The sequence below is a fragment of the Coloeus monedula genome (genome assembly GCF_965178545.1).
Source record: "Coloeus monedula genome assembly, chromosome: 7".
NCBI lineage: Eukaryota > Metazoa > Chordata > Aves > Passeriformes > Corvidae > Coloeus > Coloeus monedula.
Window position 1 is genome coordinate 30,663,434 of NC_138787.1, and position 18,499 is coordinate 30,681,932.

The 18,499-nt window shown below is 40.7% G+C and overlaps 1 protein-coding gene across 4 annotated transcripts in view; it reads left to right on the plus strand.

Annotated features, from left to right (window-relative positions):
* The window catches only part of KALRN (kalirin RhoGEF kinase), a 452,901-nt gene that overhangs the window by 239,946 nt on the left and 194,456 nt on the right, over positions 1–18,499 (plus strand). The gene's annotated exons all lie outside the window — the stretch shown is intronic.

Genomic DNA, 18,499 nt, shown 5'->3' on the forward strand with positions numbered 1-18,499 from the left:
ATTTCAAGTGTAAAAAGCAATTGAACTGTGGTGTATTTCACCTTCCTGTGTGGAAACAACATAAACTGACACTTTAGTGATGCTGTTTAGATGATCTTTGCACTGTCACCACTTACGGAGTCCACATACCCGTGCTATGAGTTTGCTGTCTTCAGTGAGTGCACACCCCAATGCTCAGAGCCCTCCTCACAGAAATACAGTTTATACAGCACAGGCTCGTCTCCGAGATCCTTGGCTCCAGGTGGATAACTTTTCTCTCCCAAAGGAATGCATATGAGTACCATCACAGCAGTGTGAGTGACAGTAATATGAGATGCCATGTTTGTAGCTGACAACTATGCAAGCACAATCAACAGATGTTCCAGGGCTCTGCTCATTCAGGATGGTGTGGTTTGTTTAAGGGCCCCATTACAGCCCAAAGCAGATGTTGGTAGCAATATGGTACTTGCTTTAAATGAAGAGGCTGAAAGCTCTAATCGTGTTTATGGAGCATTCTAATGTCCCTGGGGTTCTTTAAGCCATTGCCTTCCTCCAAGTGAAAAATGAGGCAGTGACAAAGCTGTCACATGCAAAATAGACATGAACCAACAAGGACAGGAGACAGGCAACTGTTATTCAACATGCAAATATGTGGTGCTGTTAGTGCTGTAGCTGGAGTGCACCAGCAAAGACAGAACTGTAGCTGTGGATGTCCTTTGCAAATATTTGTGACCATTTCTTTGGCAGTCTTCAAAAGTTTGCCAGTAATTCTACCTACTCAGGTTTTCCTCTAAAACCATAAAAATATTCATGCCATATATATAACTAAAACTGGGACTGAATGTAACAGATGCTTAATTTAAGCAACTTTGCTTTCATTATGTGTCAGCAAACATACTGCATGGTAATGAAATTCATAAGCTATATATTAAATAGAGCATGTATTTGGTGTTCAATTGGAATACTTTCAGCAAATATATGAAGTTAATACATTTTTAGGGCTAAAATCTGAAAAATCTAGGGGTTTAAATTCTGATGGTTTTATACTTTTTCTAATTGTGGTATTTAATGTCAATAAGAATCTGTACTATCTTAGGTATTCTTCATTCCCTAGGGTGATTTACACTTTTGTTCAATCTTTCCAAATTGAAACTTTCTCTCTCACTTCTTCTGAATTCAGTAGAAGTGTTTGTGAGGTTCATTCATGAAACCCATTCAGACTTTTACTTCCTACGCATGCAAGGCAATGAGGCTGTGTCACTGGTTTTCAAAAGGAACAGGTCTTTGTATGTACTATGGCTTTTGGTGAGAGAAAAAGAAACAGGCAGTGAGAGTCTCTGGAGCACAATCACTTTAGAGAGCATTACTCTGTGTGAGTTCTGTTGGCAGCAGTCTTTCCAAATTTTTCTCTTAATGGATAGTTATTATCTGGGAAGCAACAACTTAATGACAGACATGCTTCCATCCTAGCACACACTGGAGGCATCTCTTTGTGCTACTTAGAAAGTAGAGAGGAAGAGATGAATCATTCTGTTCACTAAACATCTGTACCATTCAAGATAAATGCTTTGTAACTCATAAATGAAATTATCAGCTAAACAGAAATATGAATTGCAGATTCCATGAGGAGGAGGAAGATATCTACATATGGTGTTGGGGGCTTTTTTTTGAAACTAATCACCTCCTGTATATCTGTCATGCAATTCCTATTATGCTTATTTTGTTAAATGCCCATCAGTTGGCAGATGATGCTGTCTACCTGTATATTGTCACTGATCAAAAGCAACATTTATCTACAATAATTTCTTGCCTTGTCAAAATTAAATAACCTCCAACTGAGTTCCCCCTAATTCAAGTCTAAAATGAAAAGATGTGGGAGAGCAAATCCTGACAAGAGAGCCCTGAGTTTGTTAGACTTCTGTCTTCCAAACACGTAACGATACAGCGTAGCTCCTCTAAGGAAGACACTCCTTTCACACAGCTCAGAATTAAACAGTTTCTCACAGGTGCAGTTTTCCCTGTCAGAATGTCCTGTGGCTCACCCTCTCCAGCTGTTGTCCAGTGCAGTAAAAGTTCTGGTGTAAGACGATCTCTGTGGCAGAGCTTGCACTCCTTCACTTGTTCATCCATACCTGTCTTGTCACGTCACCTGTTCTGCATCAATCTTGTCTTACACGTGGATGTTAATAGGAACAGGTTTTGTTGTGTTGTATGTTCTTAATACAGACTCCAAGATTATTTTGCATCCTCTCAGTCTGCTAGTAACAGCATTGATAGATTTTGGTAAAGATATCTCCAAGAAGATGGACCCAAGAGATTAGTAAATCCTTATCTAACTACTCTGGTTTTTCTTGCCAGAGGGATAGAGTATTTTGGCATGGAATATCAACTGTGCACAGAGGGGTCTTGCAAAACTGACTAGCTGGATTAAGGCTTTGTGTAGGCCAAGTGTGTGCCATTTGGACTGGGTTTGAGGGTTAAGCTGCATTCAACAGGGCTCATTCATATAATTTCTAGTCATCTGCACCATTTGCAAGGCAAGACTATCTGCTGTATGTACTAATGGCACGTTAGGGCTATGTTCTCAGCGAGTTTCACACTATCAAGGAAATACTTCTGATTCCAGCTGAGCTTCATTTTGAACTGCACAAAATCCCTACAGTCACAGCATAACTGAAATACACATTGTGCTGTATAAAAAACCAGTGTAAACACTGTGGATTGCCAAGTTACAATATTAATGTAAGAAATGTTATGTTATAAAATATCATTAGAAATAATCACTACCTCACACCATCAGACATTTTACAAGACTATTTGCTACTACATCTATGTATTAATACAATTACATCCATTTGCACATGTGAACCAAGGTAAATAACGGTGTGCTGAGGATGCTGAGTTATGAATATATAGTGTTTTAAAGAAGGAAAGAAAATAAATGGTGTGAAACTGCATTTGCAGCCTTCACAGGAAATAGAGCATCATTCACACAAAAGCAACAACAGTTAAGAAAATTTGTGAGCTGCCATGAGGTTCAACACAGGCAGGAACTGACAAGAAACTCTTTTAACACCAAAAGTATTTAGGATCATTATAAAAAATGCTGGGTTGCTGAGTGTGTAAAATACTTCATTGCTTCAGTTGTTTTTTAGGAGTTCTCTGGTTTCAGATGGAGAAGAACTGTGCTGTTTGATCCTCTTAGAACACAGCTGTGGGAGGAGGTGCTGAGATTCTGTCCTGCAAGAGAGAGAATAAAAATCCCTTTGACTTTCATGCTGTTATTTTGTAGTTGCTGCAGATGCATTGGCCCATTTCTAATACCTTTTCCCTTTTGCCTCCCTCTGCTCTGAGTTTTCCCCTTCTGCCGACTATTTAGCATCAAATTAACACCATTTCCCTTTCTGTTGAGATTTGAAACTGTTCTCATGTTTCTCACATTTCCACTGATTTGCACTGTTAGGTTCTGATTTATCCTGCCAGCCTCTGCATACATCTCTCCACTCTAACATGTTCCCTTTGCCCCGTGAACAGCAGCACCATGAAACAGCAAGGGTAGCAAAAGGTTTGTAGCATGAGATGTTACCAAACAGCCTTAGAAATATCTGAACTAAGTTTATAAGGCTGGTCTTCACCCCACTGCCTCCCCCATCCCTTTTGTTTCGTATGGGCAAGCATTTCACCTGAATTCTCTTTTCTGTAAACTCATTCAAGTGAAGCACACCTGCTGAAGGAGAAGGAGAATGGAGACCCATTAGAAGCATTACCGAAATGGTCTGGGCAAGCCTTGAGCTTGGTACTTTAGCACACTTTCATGTCAGAATAGTCACGCTGGTACTCTCATTCTGCAGGCTTCATTGCTTCTCATTCTCAGCCTTTCCATCATGTCCATACCTACATGCCAACACTTAGCCTGGCACAGGCAGCCTGTTTCTCCACAGACTCACGGGATACTCTGACAGTCACTGCTGGTGCTGCTTTCTTCTTGCTTCACTTTGGTTGGGATGTCTGCCTATAAATGAAGACCTGAAAAATAGGTGGATGTAGAGGTACTGTGTGTGCTGGTGGTTTCTTGGCTATGAGCAAAGTGTTGAGTTAGATGTGGTGGCTCTGTGTGGCAAAATAGAGCAGGCCCTTCATCGCAGATGAAGAGCAGTGGTAAACAGCAAAATGACACTAACAAACATTTACTGGCAGAGGGTAGGCAGTGCTTAGAAAGCTGGAACTGTTGCCTTTCCAGCTGCAGTGATGTCTCAAATCCTCTTGGTTATTGAGAAGGTCAAGCTAGACTAGTGTCAGGTTCATCTGATTTCTCTAAATTGGGAATTTGCCTTCTGTTGGCTTCATGCCCAGATACATTAAGGGACATAGTTTTGGTTTCCTTACGTGGTTATCTGCCTCTGGTGATGGATAAAAAGGCCATGTGGCCATTCTGATATCATTACATTTACCAGCTGCCATTGTTGTGGGAGACTGCAGAGTATTGAAGAGGAAAGGCTGTCTCTCTTCATAACCAAGCACTTTAACTTGTAATGTGTCTGGCTTTTACTGGCAGAGAAGACAGATCAGGACATGATCCTGACATCATTCGTATGGAAAAATGTCCTGCCAACATCTGTCTGTCTCCATACACTATCTGAGAATGCTGAACACTTCATGTGATACATGTGATCTATGTAGTCCATTTGCAGAAGAATGCTTGGATATTTAAGGCAGTTTATGTTTCATTTAACTTACACAAGATTTTAGAGGATTAGGTCTGTACATTACTCCCCCATTTGCATGTGTACACTCAGTTGTTTTGATCCGTTCAAGGCAGTGAAGAGTTCTCCAACATTCTGTAGTTTTCCAACTTGTCATAGTTTGTTTCAGAGACAGAAGAAATGAGACTATATATCTCCTTTTACGCTTTGTTTACAATAATACCTTTGCTGGGTCTTGTAAAACAAGAGATTTATTCGTAAACAAGTGCTAAGGAAAAAAAAAAAGAACATTTTAAGTAAGTCAAGATTGTATTTACTACCAGATGACTTCAGCCGCAGCACCCTGCAAGAATACATCACATGCTCTGTGTGCCATCTGAACATTTTTAGCCTGCAAATAGCTCCCACTGTCAATCACTAATTAAAACATTACAATTCAAAGCATCCTAGAGAATTTTTACAACTCCTTTGGTAAATTGATGAAGTAATGAGATGCACTTAATGTTTGTCACTTACATGTTTACATATTCAAAGTATTACTGCTGTACTTCCTCTGAGTTCAGAAGGTGTGTGTGACATTACCAGCTGTAAGCGATACTGAGTAGAGGTCCTAATCATGGTTGTATTGCCCCCCAAAATAATGAAAACAAATCAATACCGTTAAAACATCTTGGCAACCTTCTCCCAATGGGATTAAACAGGAGAGAAAACAGCCTTTTATCTGTGATTAAGAGATAAATACCTTTGTTCTCACTAACCCTGCCCCCCAGCAGCTGGTGAGGCCACAGTGTCCCTGTTTATTATCTATTATGAATATCTCAGCAGACAGTTCTGATAGAATTACTCCTCAACCAGATTGTGTTGGATTTGCTGCACAAGGAGCCACACTAGGAAGGAGAATATTGCCCGCATATTTCTTCAGTTTCTGGTGCTTTCATAGGGATATTTCTCTAGTTCCTTTAGCTTGCAAAGACATGGAGCATTTATAGACAGTGTGCTCAGGGTTGTCCAATGCAAACAGGACAGGGTTCTTGGAAAAAGAACACAACTGAAAGAAGTAATGTGCATTTTTCCTCTTTACCAATAATTCTGTCTTGGAAGTTCTCCCTTTGAGGGGCCACAGCAGAGCTTCCTCAGTGATGTGCTTGATATCTGGGCACGTTCAAACAGTGGCTGGTACAGAGGCAGGCTCTGTGTTTCTGTCCAGGCAGTCACATTTGCACTCTGAAACCACTGATCACTGTATGGTATAAGAACACCTCAGATGTCTCAGGCTACCAGCCTAAAAAGTAAATTGATTTACATACTTCAAACTCACATAAGAGAAAGGGAACTCTGTTCTAACTTTCTGACAATGCTCTTAAATTTAGGCTTGTATTTTCTTGTATTATTTTTGTGCCAAAATTCTTCATAAAGAACTATAGGTTTAAATTTTCATTTAAAGATATTTATTCTGGAAATCCCTTAGAGGTTGCTGATTAACAATACACTATCCTCTTCATAATTTGATTTAAAGTATAACTTGAAATTATCTGGAAACAACCTTTGTCTCATTCTTCCTCTACATAGTTATTAAGATAAGCAGACAATTGTTCTTTATGCTTTTAAGGAGTCGCTGATGAAAAAATATTAATGATCACTTTTTAATTTATACACAGAGCAAGGGATATCAAACTGCAGGGGCCAGATTCAGTTACCAACTGAAGTTTACTTAGCACTGATGTATGAGCAGTGCGAGAACACTTTGATGAGTTTCACAGCTGTCTTGGGAGATAAGATCTGAAGAAATCTGAATCAGCCAGCTTGATCTCTGAATCCACCAAAGTGAGAAGAGGAACTTAAAAAAAAAATTCCTTTGTCTGTCAGAAAGTGTTTTTCCTGTTTAGAGCACTGTCTGTCCTTCAAGACCTAGTCCTTTCAGTTGGTCTTTTTTGCTACTTCTTGAATGGCAAATGTTTGGGTTCTTAGGCTAAGGAGCTCTTGTGGAAACCCTCTGAAATTATACTGACTCATTGAGGATTTGGATCTGTCTTTTAGTGGATGAGGAGGAAACAACTCATGGTATGGAGAAATGGAGAAGGCGATATAAAGACGCAGTTCCTTCTCTGTAGGCAGATGTAACGATCCATGGTCTGTATTTATCCTGCCTGTCTTTAGAAGCACAACTGAATCATCCAAGTCAGGAGCCTAATGCAGAGTCTCCTTTTACAGGCAGTGGAGAGACACTGGCATCTCCTGAAAATGACTCTAATTGTACCCTGGATCCTTCCCTCTCTTATTGCAGACTGTCAGGGAAATAATGATAATGTAGGCTCTTCAGACAAGACCTTCACTGCACTACCTAATGCTGAGTGAGATTATTAGGATGCAAGAACCCAAATCCTGTGTGGGGCCATTCTGCTGGGCATTCAGTGTCTTCCTGATCCCAGATTTGCTTTGCAGCAATCTGCAGAGAAGTCAGTCCTAGGCAAACTGCTAAAATTTGCTGTTACACTTGAACAGAATTTGTAGTCATTATGTATCATGTCCTCATTGTCTATTTCTGTCCCAGGATTGTTGGCATGTCAACATTTGTGAAAATATCGTGTGTAGTTTATTGTTTCTGAAAGGCATCGTTGGCTCTTAGTGTCATGGCAAAAGAGGAAAGAGAATTAGGCTTGTCTGTTACTGATTAGCCCTACAAAAATAGAAGGGTTGCAGTGGTGAGGAAAAAGAAATAAAATAGTTTTCTCCAGCTATATGTATATTTTGTGAAAGCAATGGCTAGAATGAGTAATGGTCACAAGGACATGGAGAAAAATAAGGTCTTTGAGTAGGTGTAGACTGGAATGCCAGAAAACTTTCTCCCCTGTAACTTTAAGAAGTAACAATAACAGTAGTGCTTCTTGCTTATTAAGGTTTCTTTCATTTCAGGATTATGGGTTTTCTAAAAGGTTGATGTTGAGCAACCTGCCAAAGGTCACTGAAAGCTTCATGACTAGAACTTTTCATGTCAGGATGTCTGAGTCACAAATCCCTGCTCTAAACCATCAAAGTCATTACTACTCCAGTTTTACCCCTTTTGGAAAGATCTTACAGGATTTATTGGGACTATCTAAAAATTAAATAAAGGTATGTTATGCTAAGAAATAAATATGCTATTTTAGGCACTGTTTTAGGAGTCCAAAATAGTCATTCTTTTCTACTCCTTTTGTTTCCCTTGATCTTTCCTTTCAATTATCTCCTCATATGGCCTCCCAGCTTTTTTCATGGTCCTGCCTGTCACTCAGAGTGATCAATCCTCTTTCATATTGCTTTTGACTGATGGCCAACAAAAGGTATTTTCATTGATGTGAGAAAAAACCTTGCCAGACAACAAAGAGCATAATGAAAGCTAAGTTCCTAATGTATAACTATAACACTTTCCCATGTTTTCCTCCACTGAGCAGATGCTCGGCCAGCTGGTTACTTTCCCCCTCTGTAATGAATTACACTCATGGTTTGAGATTATGATGTCTTACTGGGTAGCAAGAGCCAACTTAGGCTGAGCTGATCTGGCACCATGACCTGTCTCTCCTTGCTGCTCCTCTCCATGCTGGTCATTCCCATTAGTTCTCGCTCATCCTGGCAGCTCTGCCTTGCTCCATGCCACAAACTACTTTCCCTGGCTGTGCTCTGCAGCAGCTCCTTGCTCTGTTAGCATCTCCTGTGGGCTGTGCCTGGTTCTGGTAGCTGTCTTAGCAAACCAACTAGACTGAAGAGTTCTGGTATTTCTGTCCTTGGAAGAGAGGTTGTGCACTATTCTGGACTAAAAGCAGAGTTTTAGCTCACAGGAGACTTTTAGGCAACTTCTTTTGTTTCATATTCCTCACAGGGAAGACTTACACAAAGCTTTTTGCTTGTTTTAAAAGTTGTAACCTGGATCATAGTTCTGGAAGCTATTGCCTAGGCTGGGGTAACCCTTCAGGCACATTTAGACAGAGCTGCTTGGCTCCAAGTCCTGTATACTGTTACAGCTATAAACTTCTTTTATGTTACGCTATGGTTCCCTTTTAACAAAATGTCTTTCAAATGTGAAAACATGCAAACCAAACACATTTCAGGTCTATCCATTGGTCTTTCACCTTTCCACTCCCTTTGTTTTGAAAGTTCTTGACTTTTTTTTTTCCTGCCTTTTGGATTTTTTTAGATGGAACGTGTGTTGAGGGATGGAGAAAATTACTTTTATTTTTGGCTTCAGCAACATATAAAACATTCTGACCTTCAGATGGTTCCCTTCCCAAACAAGGAGGAAAAGTTGTGGGGGAGGGAAACCACAAAATGAAACTTTTTTTGTATTATTATTTTCCCTGTCCCTCCAACAAAAAGTAACTTTAAACAAGCAAAATATATTTTGGATATGGTTTCTGCTTGCTTACCTCCTCAGGTTTTCAAAGTCCACAAGGTTTTAGGAAACAACAAGAGAAGGAAGTTCAGGATGAGGGGATGCTGTCGCCCTGGAGCCATGAAGCTAGAAGAAAAACAAGAAAGAAAGCAGTTTTTCACATACAATTTAAGTTTGGGGAAAATTGATACGTTCTTTAAAAAGGTGCTCATAGGGAAAGTCCCCATCCACTTCTGCCCTTCATTCTGCCCATGACTCTCACTCCTGGAATCATTTAAGTGTCTCCTCTTTTCCCTGAACAGGTCAAAGTTATTCTTTGCTGAAAAGGTTTTCGTAAGTCTGATCCTGCTTGCCCATATATTCTAGTCTATTTTTGCATTACTTGTCTGCCATGGGAGTCTGGGCTCACTATCCATTTACAAACAGCTCCTCCTTATCCATGGCCTCCTTTGATGCATCTGTAAGGTCACTAGCCTTTCACCCTTTGAAGCTCTCAGAAAAGGATCCTCCTCTGCTGTGGCATGTGGAAGAATCAGCAGTAGATTACACAAGGATGTAAACATTCCAGCCTTTTTGTTTCAGCCCTGCTTGTCTGGCATAGGGAGTGCCCAGCTCAGCAGGGGTCTGTGTGCTACAGGTAAAGCTTCTCACACACCACAGCAACTTGGCCCTTTCCCTACTTCCCTGCAGTACTGAGCTGTGATTTCTCTGCCCTGGACATGTATGTTGAGCACAGCTGGTTTGCCTGAACAGTGACTGGCAGACAGGAAGCACCAGCAGAAGAGATGCTGTAGTTGCCTTACAGCAAGAGAAAAGCTGTGGTGCAGGTTTGAATCACTGGGCAAGACCCAGTGTCAGCACTGCCAGAAGGTCAGACATAGCCTTGTACTGCACTCCTTTCTCCCTGCACACAGCCTGGCACATACAAACTTGGAGATAAAATGTTGTGAGGCACCTGGATATTTATTTAAAAGACAAGAGATCATAGAAAAGTCCCTGATGAAGAATAGCCACTTAAAACATTCAGGGACTTCTTTCATCCCTGTTCTCCTACTTCTCCACTTCTGCTCTCCTGCTTCTTCCCCACATGGTTCACACTCTCATATTTTGCCTCTAGTTTCTAATCAGGTCAGAGCCCCATGGAGAAAGGTTGTGTTTGCCTAGCTGTTGGCAGGATGCTCAGCCCCAAAGGGCTCTGTTCCTGGCAGGGATGTTTAAGACAGCTGCAGTGCTTTGCCATCCTGGTGAGTTTTTCTGTTACTGTCACAAGACTGTACCAAGACCTGTTTGACCCAGCTGGGATTTGTTCTCTTGCTAAACCTGTCTCTGCTGTGTGCTGTGATTGTAAGCCTTGTTAAATTTGGATGATTAAATCATCATCTCCCCACAGTAACCCAAAGCAGTGCTTTATTTAATATCCTGGTCAATCAGTAGTTTCCTCTGTGGTGAAGTAGGCAACTCAAACGCCGTGGGGAGTGCCTGAGTGCCTATCTAGGGCCTAGAGAACAGCACTTGCATTAAAGACACTCTTGCAAAACTCACCCTTGCTTTATCAGTCGTTTCTAATTGTTACTTACCTTTAAATATCTTGTTTAAACTAGTAACAGGTTTCAGTGGGTTGATGCTATCAAAATGTACATTTTATGATAGCAGTAATTATACTGTTTTCCTAGTCTGACATTATCTGACAGAGAATTTCTTTCCTTGTTTTACAAACTGAGGCTCTGAAAGGGACCATAAAGCAAATCAGTGTTGGAACTGTGAAGAACAGTTGTGGTTTTTTCTGAACCTTTATCCACCCTCTTTCAGTTTTGCTTTGTTTCTCCTCTTGAAAACCATAGGCACATCTGTCATTGTCGGAGTTAAAATCAATTGCTCTATTTACACATTTGAGAATAATGTACTTTTCTAAAGAGCTCATGTAGCTCCTCTTTTCCCTCCTGCATACCTGCTATGTTTCTACGTATTTCTTTCTTTTACATTTTGGACACTCCCACTAAGAAAAAAAAAAATGAAGCAAACAAATGTGAGGAAAATACTTCACAAGCCATGAAAGACCCCACTGCAAAATGCACAAATTTCTCTATCGGAAAGCTTTTCCTCTAAAACATGAAAACCAGCACTGTGCTGCTGTGTTCACAAACATGAACATTAACTGTGATGATAGCTGTCATTAGTAGCAACAACTTGGAGGTCAAGATCTCAGACATCTAAATCAGATGAGTCCTGTATGTGTCTCCACTTACTATCAGGTCTGCAAATGCTTTTTTTCTGCTGGTGTGGTGCCAGAGAAGCAAAACAGGGAGTTACTAGAGGTAGGAGGAAACACAAGATGCTAAATAATTTGAGGAATTAATAAAATCTCAAGTGCACATGGTCACAGCAGAGTCTGAGCATTGTTAAAGAGGTTTCAAATAATTAGGATATAGTTTTACCTGTTGGTTCTAAAGAGCTGTAGAGATCCCCTATGTAAGTGCATTGGGAAAGAAACTGGGCCAGACATTGAGCATGCTCAGGTGTTTCCTCTTCCTGGGAATTTCAAAGCATAAGCTAAAGTGGTGGAAACAACCATAGAGGGAAATGAAATGGAGATTTGCTTCAGCAAAAATCAAGGGCTTTTCAGGTTGCCTTTGCTTCAGTGCTTACTCTGCCTGGGACAATGTTCTTCCCATCCTCTTGAGCTGTGAGAGACCTGGGACATTATTTCAGAAAACTCTGATTATGTCCAAGCAAACAGCCCAGATAGGGGGAGCCAGACCTGGACTAGAGCTGGCCACAGCCATGTCTGACCCAGTAGTTGCATCTGGAAAAATTATGTGAAAGGACAAATATGGGACAAGAAAGGGGCACCTGGGGAAAATGTCTTAGTCTCAGAAAGAGCAAAATCACTGTTCTAACTAGTGCTATGGACAGCAACAACCAAAAGTCTCTATATGGCCCAAGTAAGAAAATATTTCTGTATTTCTGAATATTACCATTGGTCAGAGTCTGACAGACTTGATTAATTGTATTGCTAATTCATCACCCTGCAGCTAAGTGCCAGGTATGATTCCTGAGAGCTGCAGAAAAGACTCACAAACAGCAACCCAGCAGCATAACTGCAAAAGAAATAATCTACCTGTCAGCCTGGAGAAGCTCCATGCAGAGCACAGCAGCATCTTTCCATGCTGATGCAGAGCACATTTTCTGTGTCTTGTACAGGAGGAACATGCACAGATGTGGTTATTTATAGCTTCTCCACCTACATGCAGCTTTGAAATTTTGTCTAAAAGAAGTGCAGCATTTAAAGACTATAACAAGGTTTTTAACTTGAAGATATGTTTTTTCTTTTCTTGATTTCTTTAAAAACAACATTCTGGGAACATTAGTAACAATCCAGGCATTAAGGAAGAAACATTAGTTCTTCATTTGTCTGTCTATTGTTCTCTTACTTGGAATGTTTTCAGAGAGGCAGTTGCCAAATTTTATGAAGTAAAATATTTAATCGAGAAAATGAAAGATAAGTGGGGTCCATTTGATGAATGTGAACTTTACCAAAGGAAGGCAATGTTAAGTTTGAAGAGGTTCCTTCTCAGGGTAAGAGAAGCCTGTGGTGTATGTTCCCACTCCCTTTTGGGGAGCTCACACCCCAGATGATGGCATTTAGTGAAGGAGCAGGCTGGGGCTGCGTGACCTCAGGCAATGCCCAGAGGAAAGGGACAAGTCCTGCTCTCAGAATGCCCAGTCTACACCCAGTCAGCTCTGCCAGAGCCCGGAACTGAACGTGCTGTTTCCAAGAGACACATAACTAAATCCTACATTTTGCTAATTACTAGAGCTGGGACCAACTCTTTTCTTTACAAGAAGATGGATGGGACCAGAAGACGTTGTATTCTCGCTCTTCTCCAAACTCTATGAGTTTCAAATTGTGATGATACTTTCATAGATGTGAAGAACTGTGCAAGTACATAAAAGCCATCTGCAGAAAGCAGACACAAGGTTATTTTTGCCATATAAGCCTGTGAAAAGGTAAGGAGTTTAGGTGGAGCAGCTCTGTGGGGGGTGTGTCCCTCATCATCACATAAGGGGAGCAGCCATGTTGCCCATGGAGGGTGGCATATCTGGGAGCAGATGAGTAATTGTGACTATTGCTCAGGTCTGTAGGTCTACAATAATGGGAAAGTTCTTGCAGGTGGGTGGGAGATGGCAGAGCAGTGCTGCAGCAAGTCACCATGAACTCCTGAGCCTCTGCTAGAAAAGTTGTGAACAGTCTTGTTGGTGTGCAGTCCATTGCTATGGGAGATATTTAGGCTGTCTTCACTTAGTCATCCTGCTAACTTTGCAGCCTTTTCATAACCAGTTTGCATATTTTTGCAATAGATACTTCTAAGAAGGGGGTTGTTGGGGGAGTTGTTATTCTGTAGTGTTTTCAACTGCAGAAGCTGTCGATGAACAAAGATCCTGCTGCAAGGACTGTCTTCGCTGGATAAACTCCCACAGACCTGTTTCCAGATGGGCTTGTAGGATATCTGTGGGTGCTAGAAGCAGTGAGAAGTGTGAATAAGACTATATACATGTATTTTTGCATTTAGGACTTTCCTGACACTCCTCTGGACCCACATGTCTCAGTAGTTGTATAATTTACTCAGATGTGTTCAGCAGTGTCGGCTGTGCTTTGCAAGACTGCCCCCACTGCAAAGAACAGAACATGGATGTTCTGTTTTGACAAACTAGTGGGGCTTTAAACTACAGAGGTTAGATTTTTGATGTTGAAATGAGAAATTGTGCAGAGGTGAAACTTTCACGTAATGTCCAGGAAGCTCATAAAAACACCTACAATCTGACTTCACAGGGACTTCTTTTTTTGGTTGAATGTAGACAAGGGAATAAAGGAAATTTAAAAAAAAAATGTTTTAATTGGCTGTGCATTTAATTCCCCTCGTTAATTTAGTTGCAGTATGAAGCAAAATACTGATAGGTCCGTAAGGTTGTTTTTCCCTCCAAGGCTAAATGGGACTGTATGCTTTTTCTTTTGAAAAGACCTCTTTAATTATGTGGCGGTATTTGGAATAGTTACAATTAGAGAGCAAAAGCAGGGAGTGATTAAAAACTCCTACTTAATAGCAGCTGCATTAGTTCTCTGGCTTTTGAAAGAGACCCAGGCACAGCTGAGTCCACACATACCACACAGAGGAGTTGTGGTGAAAAGGAAAGGCAAAATGGTGGTCAAAAATTTTTTGACTGACTTCAGGGAAAACTGTCTGTTGCAGTGTTTCAAGAGAGCTCTTCCTTGAGAAACTATTGAAGTGTCAAAATTCATCGTTCTTGTCCAGTCTTCAGACTATGTTAATGAGTGTAGCTCTGTTCACTCAATTCCACCTTAAACAAACATTCAAACATACCCAAAAAAACCCTCTGAAACCTCAGATTGCTTGTCTGGTAATAGTGGGATACACCATGTCTCAAGACAGTTTGAAAGAAGTATGTCTGAGCTGAATTAAATACAGGAGAACTTGGTAGGCTGACTGTATTATTTTCTGAAGATGAATTAGTCATTCCTGCATGGTCAGATCAAGCTATGGTATTTCAGGATTTATAGGTACACGCTCTGCAATGAGGCATTTGTACCAGAGTGGTTTTGGAGCAGCTTACACCTGGTTTTAAAGCCCTGCCTTTCAAGGGATTGCCTATTCCCTTTTGTACGGCTGCCATCACGTTGCTTATTATTTATATTTCACTATGTTCCTTCAGTGGAAAAGGTTCCTAGAATCCCCAACCAAATTTGGAGCCACATATTGCTAGAGGCTGCAAAAACTTAAAGTGGAAGGCAGCTTTCTTTCCACTTTCTCTGTCAGCCTTGCTTTTTTCAACTGTAAATATGATTAATGTCATTTTAGGAAAGTGAATGGAGGCAGGGACGTTGAGTCATTTGCTGAACTGTAGTACTCGGCGCTGAACCAAATCATTCCAATTCCAGTCTACTTTTTATATGAAATCCTTGTTGCTTTTTGCTTATTTCTGAAAACTTTTCATGATATGACATATTTGACCAAAGGCAGGGAACAGAGTAAGGCCCTGCTCCCTCCTGCTGCTGCTGACCTGCACCAGCAGGGCTCTACCTGTCCATGGGGACTGCACTTACCTGCATCAACATGTGCAGCTTGGGACATGCTGTCCTATGAACTACACGTGTTCACAGGTTGCTACATGGGAAATAGAACATGGTGTTGAGATGTGTGTCCAGAGACTCAGATCCTGCTGGATGCACAACTAGGTACTGCCTCTTAACTTGACAAACATGAGGTCTTTGATCCACATTTGCTGAAGGCAGTTGAAACTTCGCTGTGGTTTTTCTAGGAGCAAGATCTGAGTTTCAAAGTCAGATATAGATGCCTTTGGAAATAAAAATGATTTAATGGGAGCCAAAGTTGATGTTTCTTGTTAAAACATGAGGTGTGATCCCCATCTTTAAAATATTTTGTAACAATATTTTATTGTGCCACCAACATAAATTTATAATGAAGAAAGAAGTGAAAAAGGGAGATCAGTTTTTATTAGGAGGTAAAATCCACAGATGAGAATGACTGACTTTTGTTTTGGGTTCTATTATAAACCATTAATAATAGCAGGAAAAGCCAGAGGATAAGTTCCTTTGTATTTCAGTGTATTTTCTCAGCTAGACCTTTATTTGACATTACCCTGCTGTGACAAGGCCAGGGATAATAAGGAAAAGAAATCTATTTTCAGCAATGATTTGGAATACAAAAAGAAACTGATTTAAATCAGACTTTGTGTGCATTTTATTCATTACAGAGGATTAGTATTTCTTAAGTCTCCTTGAGTTGTTGTGGGTTTGGGGGAATTTTTTATTTTGTTTTTCTTCTGATTCTCAGTGTTTGTTCTGTCTTCCCTGGTGCTGTTGCTGACACCAAGTTCTCCTGGAGGGCCTGGTAGCAGGCCAGGGGTTGCCACGCTGCACAGAACAGCATTACCCACTAGGTGGAACACCAATGGATAGAAATTGACAATCCCACACTGGCTGCTGCCTTTGCTCATAGTCAGTGGTCTCCCTGGCAAATGGGCAAAGTATCTCTTAAAGGCCCTTTTGCCTCCCAGTAAAGGAGGGGTTTGTGGGTAACCTGAGAGCACATCTTCTTTGAACTGTGTTGTTCATAAATGAATATATGATGTGTAGCTTCTAGTTCTGCTAGAAGAAAATGAAGCATCTTCTGCCAAGAGATTCTGTCTTGTATTTGCAAAATCTAGTACATCCAGTAAGTATTACTAACTAGGCTTGTAGAATTTTGAAGGGCTTTGACAGAAAAGATTGGATTTTGTTGCTGTGCAGTGGAACAAAACGTTTACAATAAGCTTTGGATGTAAAGTATGATCTGAAATACAAACCTTTTAACTGCATTTCTTGGTTACAAAAAGCAGGCTTGGCAAAGGCAGAGATTCTGGAATAGGAGTTTCAGACATGCAGGGCCTTGGAGTTAGAGAGCATTCCTAATAGCAGCTACAGAAGAAGTAAAGATAAGGTTTGATTCTTGTGAGTTTTGAAGTGCCATATGAATTCCTGGTATCACACCAGAGTTTAGTTAGCCCATAGTGTCTCAAGAGCAAGAAAGTGCTCATAGGGGCAGCCTGACACTGCTTGGCTTCCTCTCACTACAAGATTTTAGAGGCATTATCCGCATGTTTAAAGTTAGGCAATGCTTAATGCACCTATTTGAAATGGGGCCTCATTTAAAGCTGAATAAATTAGGTGGGATAGCTCTGGAATTTATTACAGCTCTGTTACCAAAGAGTTAAACTAACTCCTTTGGGTTGTACCAGGTTGGTACTGTTTTGAGATCAAGATCTGACTCTTAACTGCTGAAGTGTAAAATGGTATCATTTATTTTCAGTTTTCAGAGTAAGCTAGTTTTTAGAGTCACTATGGCAACAACAGTGAGTCCTAGGGTAACAAAGATTAATGCTTCCCTTGGCCAAGACACTTCAGTGGGCCACCTCACTCAGGAGCAGTGGAACTGTTCGACATGGCCTGGGTCAAATGCAGAAGTCAGGGTGCTCTGTCACTGCTGGTACAACACGCTGCATCTTAATCACCAGCTCACACTTCTCATCTCTGCCCGTTGCATGAGGGCAGGGGTCAGGGACGGCTGTGTTTGAGCAACCCTCAGTGTTCAGGCTGCCTGGGAAAGTGTGGACACACCGCCCCTGGAGGCATTTAAAAGACACACTCAATCTTAGGGACCTGGTTTAGTGGTGGGCTTGGCAGTGCTGGGTTATTGGTTAGAGTCTGATATTAAAGTTCTTTTCTGACTTAAGTGATTCTGTGGTTCTTACCCAAGTCATCTTCATTTCATCTTCATTTATTTCTGCTAAAAGAAATGTAGTTTAAAAGATGTGAAAATACAGAAGTCTTTCAACTAACTTCAACAGCAGATATAGTTCCTTAAAGTAATGCATTTACTACTTCCTTTGACATTTTGTATTCATGTAAAATGGGTGCAGATCATGAGAACTTGCAAGGAAGGAATTGGTTCCCAAGGAGATTTTGATTTAAATTGGATAAAGTCAAGAGATGTTTTTTAGTTTTCACATTTCCTGATTAGGAAAGATACCTACAGAAAGAGACTTCAAAGTGCTACATTGAAATGTCTGTCTGCCCTTTTGAAATAGAGCCCCATTGCTTTTTCTTATTATTTAAAAATCAAATTAATTTTTTTTAAAGTTTTTAAATAACTTGACCTTAACTGCACTCATGCAATCATCTTGCCATATTCCCATCATACAAATTAGCTTAGAGGAAGAGCAATTATCATCCCAGAGCTTTGCTAAATTATTGCCTGATTGCTTCTTCAATCTTTTTCCTCTAAAACCATTCTTCCATCTCTTTCTTCCCATGTTTTCCTACGGTATCCCATACAAACTATCAGCGTTCCCTGCAAGTGGACTCTCAAGTACATTTTTCCCTGACCTCACCTGGGCAGGATTTGTTTTGCCAGTTTAGTTGTGCTGTAGGTCATAGATTTCCTGTAGGCAGGACTTCAGTCCTCAGCAAAAAGGAGTGTGGAGAGGGCTCTGGAAGTGGCTCTCTTCAAAGCACCTGCTTCCCAGTGCTGTGCTCAGATGAAACCTGTCTGAATTGCCACTAGTATTATTTCAGCAGTTACACAGATCATTCTACAGGGACAGTTAGGGCTATTCTTCCTCCAGGCAGCATTTTGAATCTTGTGTTTATCCAGCCATATAATGACTGTAATAGCTGGCACAGTCAGCCTGCTGTAGCTGTACTGAGTTTTATTTCATTTTCTCGGTGACCTGAGTTTGCTGCATGTTTTTTTGGGTGTGTAATTTTGGCCCTGAGGAGATAAGGAGACAGGAGATGCACATCATAATAAAAAATAATGCTTCTATCATTTTTGATCTTAAACTAGTGAAATACATTTTTTTAAAAAAAGAGATATTA